This window comes from Lolium rigidum, chromosome 5 (assembly GCF_022539505.1).
Source record: "Lolium rigidum isolate FL_2022 chromosome 5, APGP_CSIRO_Lrig_0.1, whole genome shotgun sequence".
Taxonomy (NCBI): Eukaryota; Viridiplantae; Streptophyta; class Magnoliopsida; order Poales; family Poaceae; genus Lolium; species Lolium rigidum.
The window spans coordinates 69451106-69456187 of record NC_061512.1 but is presented as its reverse complement, the minus strand read 5'-3'; positions in this window follow the sequence as shown (position 1 = coordinate 69456187).

Below are 5082 nucleotides of genomic sequence, written 5' to 3'. Positions count from 1 at the left end.
TTCATCTGAGCAAGTTAAGTGCCTCCAAAAAATTCGTGTTTACGGACTGTTCTGTTTTGACAGATTCTGCCTTTTATTTCACATTGTCTCTTTTACTGTGTTGGATGGATTTCTTTGTTCCATTAACTTTCAGTAGCTTTGGGTGATGTCCAGAAGTGTTAAGAATGATTGTGTCCTCTCTGAACATGTGAATTTTTTATTATGCACTAACCCTCTAATGAGTTTGTTTTGAGTTTGGTGTGGAGGAACTTTTCAAGGGTCAAGAGAGGAGGATGGTACAATATGATCAAGAAGAGTGAAAAGTCTAAGCTTGGGGATGCTCCCGTGGTTCATCCCTTCATATTTCAAGAAGACTCAAGCATCTAAGCTTGGGGATGCCCAAGGCAACCCCTTCTTCATCGACAACTTATCAGGTCACCTCTAGTGAAACTATATTTTTATTCCGTCACATCTTATGTGCTTTACTTGGAGCGTCTGTGTGCTTTTATTTTCGTTTTGTTATTTTCATTCTCTAAATAAATGCATGCTTGTGTGGGAGAGAGACACGCTCCGCTCGTTCATATGAACACTGGTGTTCTTAGCTTTACTTTTAATGTTCATGGCGAAGGTTGAAACTGCTTCGTTCATTATTATTTGGTTGGCAACAGAAAATGCTTCATGTGGTAATGGGTATATTATCTTGAATAATTTGATACTTGGCAATTGTTTTGAGCTCTCAAATAGATCATGTTTAAGCTCTTGCATCATGTACTTTGCACCTATTAGTGAAGAACTACCATAGAGCTTGTTGAAATTTGGTTTGCATGATTGGTCTCTCTAAAGTCTAGATAGTTTTTGGTGAAGTGTCTGAACAACAAGGAGACAGTGTAGAGTCTTATAATGGTTGCAATATGTTCTTATGTAAGTTTTGTTGTACCGGTTCATACTTGAGTTTGCTTCAAACAACCTTGCTAGCCAAAAGCCTTGTACTGAGAGGGAATGCTTCTCGTGCATCCAAATCCTTGAGCCAAAAACTAGCCATTTGTGTCCACCATACCTACCTACTATGAGGTATTTCTCCGCCATTCCAAAGTAAATTACTTGAGTGCTACCTTTAAAATTTCAATCTTTGTCTTTGCAATACATAGCTCATGGGAAAATCGCTTAAAAACTATTGTGGTAAGAATATGTTACTTATGTATCTTATTTCTTATAAGTTGCTTGTTGAGCGGTAACCATGTTTCTGGGGACGCCATCAACTATTACACCTTTGTTGAATATCATGTGAGTTGCTATGCATGTTCGTCTTGTGTGAAGTAAGGGTGATTTATCATGATCAAATGGTTTGAGTAAGCATATTGTTAGAGAAGAACATTGGGCTACTAACTAAAGCCATGAATCATGGTGGAAGTTTCAGTTTGGACATTAATCCTCAATCTCTTATAAGAATATTATCTGTTGTTGAATGCTTATGCATTAAAGAGGAGTCCGTTATCTGTTTTCTATGTTGTCCGGTATGGATGTCCTTAGTTGAGATCTATCAAAAACGAGAAATCAAATGCGATCTATCTCCTTGGACCTTTGTACAGACGGCATAGAGGTACCCCTTTGTGAAAGTTGGTTGAAACATATGTAATGCAATGATAATCCATGGAAATCCAAGCTAATTAGGACAAGGTGCGAGCACTATTGGTATTCTATGCATGAGGCTTGCAACTTATAGGATGTCTTATGCATAACTCATATGAATTATTACTACCGTTGACAAAATTGTTTCTATGTTTTCAAAATAAAAGCTCTAGCACAAAAATAGTAATCCATGCTTCCTCTCGCGAAGGGCCTTTCTTTTACTTTATGTTGAGTCAGTTTACCTACTTCCTTCTGTCTTAGAAGCAAACACTTGTGTCAACTGAGTGCATTGATTCTTACATACTTGCTTATTTGCATTCATCATATTACTTTGTGTTGACAATTATCCATGAGATATACATGTTGAAGTTGAAAGCAACTCGCTGAAACTTATATCTTCCTTTGTGTTGCTTCAAAACTTTCTACTAAGAATTTATTGCTTTATGAGTTAACTCCTATGCAAGTCTTATTGATGCTTGTCTTGAAAGTACTATTCATGAAAAGTCTTTGCTATATGATTCAGTTGTTTAGTCATTATCTTTACCATTGCTTTGAATCACTTCATTCATCTCATATGCTTTACAATAGTATGATCAAGATTATGTTAGTAGCATGTCACTTCGGAAATTATTCTTTTTATCGTTTACCTACTCGAGGGCGAGTAGGAACTAAGCTTGGGGATGCTTGATACGTCTCCAACGTATCTATAATTTCGGATGTTCCATGCTAGTTTTATGACAATACCTACATGTTTTGCTCACACTTTATAATGTTTTTATGCATTTTCCGGAACTAACCTATTAACAAGATGCCGAGGTGCCAGTTCCTGTTTTCTGCTGTTTTTGGTTCCAGAAAGGCTGTTCGGGCAATATTCTCGGAATTCGATGAAACAAAAGCCCAAGGCCTTATTTTCCCCGGAATGTTATAGAACACCGAAGGAGAGTCAGAGGGGGCCAAGGGGGACCCACACCATAGGGGGGCGCGGGTCCCACCTTGGCCACGCCGCCATGTGGTGAGGGAGCCCTGTTACCCCTCCGACTCCGCCGATTCGCCTATAAAACCCCTCGTGACCTAAAAACCCGACACCAATTGACGAAACTTCAGAAAGACTCCAGGGACGCTGCCGCCATCGCAAAACTCCGTTTCGGGGGACGGAAGTCTCTGTTCCGGCACACCGCCGGGACGGGGAATTGCCCCCGGAGTCATCTCCATCGACACCACCGCCATCTTCATCGCCATCGCTGTCTCCCATGATGAGGAGGGAGTAGTTCTCCCCCGAGGCTAAGGGCTCTACCGGTAGCTATGTGGTTCATCTCTCTCTCCCATGGTGTGATCTTTATGAATATGTAGATGTTACTCTTGTCTATTATGCACTCTAGAGGTTACTTTAAATATGAACTCCGGATGTTGTGGAGCTTGTTTACTCCGGCATGAGGGAGCTCTTGTAGCCCTACACAATGGATGGTGTTTGTCATCCAACAAGAGTGTTTGAGAGTAGTACTTATTTGTTCATCTATGTGATCATAGGCTTTGCAATCTAGATGTCATATGCTATTCAAGTGCTTAATTATGTGAACTTTGGAGTTACTGTGACCTCGGTGTAATGGTGACAGTGTGTGCACCGTGTGTAACTCCCTTATGAATTGTGGTGTGTTAGTACCTCCTATAAATGCTCACGGTGACGGTGTGGGGTGTTTATTAGTACTTGGGAATACGCCTTTGAGGTGTGCTTTTGCACACTTGCCCAATGAATTTGAGTTATTTATCCAATAAGAGAGTAGTATGATGAAGTGCTTATATTTATATTCAATTATGATTGCAATGTTGAGAGTGTCCACTAGTGAAAGTAGGATCCCTAGGCCTTGTTTCCAAATATCGAATCTCCGTTTATTTACTGTTCTACTACATGTTTACCTGCTACCATATTTATTTCAGATTGTTATTACCGCTCATATACATAAATATCACTTGTATTTTACTATCTCTTCGCCGAACTAGTGCACCTATACATCTGACAAGTGTATTAGTTGTGTTGGGGACACAAGAGACTTCTTGTATCGTAATTGCAGGGTTGCTTGAGAGGGATATCTTTGACCTCTACCTCCTTGAGTTTGATAAACCTTGGGTGATGCACTTAAGGGAAACTTGCTGCTGTTCTACAAACCTCTGCTCTTGGAGGCCCAACAATGTCTATAGGAATAGAAGCGTGCGTAGACATCAGTAGGCTTCGAAGAGATCGTTGATGGAGTTCCGCGCATCTTCATAGGCCTCTGCCCTACTGAGGGCAGCCTCCATGGTCCATTCGAATCCGAGAGACGCTGTGAAACAATACGATCAGTTCCCTCCGCGATAGAGGCAGAATCAATATGAAAAAGCCGGAGTACAGCAAGAAGTCCTTATGGAAGAACAACTTGTCAATATCCTCCGCCTCCTTCTCGTAAGCTTTTGTCTTGGAGACCAGCATCTTTATCCGCGTGTTGCTCTTCTTTTGCTTGTCGGACAATTCCGCGATGGCCTGAGCATCTTTCTCCTCTAGCTCCTTTTTCTCCCTAGTTTCCTTCTCGGAGGATTCTCTGAGGAACTCTTGGAGAGAGTCATTCTCGGCTTTCAGCACTTCAATCTCAGCAGCAAGCTCGTCGACGGAAGGCCGTTTGGAAAGTTGTTCTGCAAGGCGGAAATAAAAGAACAAAGTTAGCTCAAAATATAGTTGCACTGCAGAACTTGGGGGCTAAGTCGGAATCATTACCTTCACAGCTCTTGAGGCGGGTCTCCAGGGTCGCAATGGATTTCTGGCTCTCCGCGTCTCTCTTATGCAGCATTTCAATCTCTTTCTTCTGCTCCAGCACATGGACGCGCAGATCTTCGTGCAGTTTCCGCGTGTTCTGAGAAGCAGGTAAAAGTTAGCCGGAAATTCAAAATTCTGGGGGCTGGACGCGAAGCTAAAATCCTTAGTTTGGGAAAATTTTAAGTTTCCGCTAAGGTACACAGTTAAAGGCATCGGCTCACACATATTACCCAGAAAATGTATAAACCAACGCTTGGGGGCTGGTGTTACCTGGCGCACTTCCTTGTACTTTGCAAAGAAGATTTTGAGGCCGCTCTCAAGATCATTCAGCTCTTGTTGTTCTGTGTTTGCGGGTCCCCACACTTTGTCCATCATGTTGGAGATTTCCGCGTGGCGTTGTGAGAGGGGGACTTTCTGCAAGGTCGGAAAGAGATGAGGGTGCGTCTGGGGCGTGCCAGTTGCACGACTCAGGAGGTGGAGGCGAGGACGCGCCCTTGCCGGATTCAGCAGTTGGTTCCTCAGGGAGGTCATCAAGGTTGATGACGCCCTTTGGATCCGGCTTGGTAGATGAAGAGGCCTTGGGCGGAACCTCTACTTCCGGGGTAACGGGCACTGAGGCCGGAGAGGGCTTAGCCTTCTTCTTGGGGTCCTTGGTAAGCGGGAATGCTTATTGGCAGCACATCCATCTA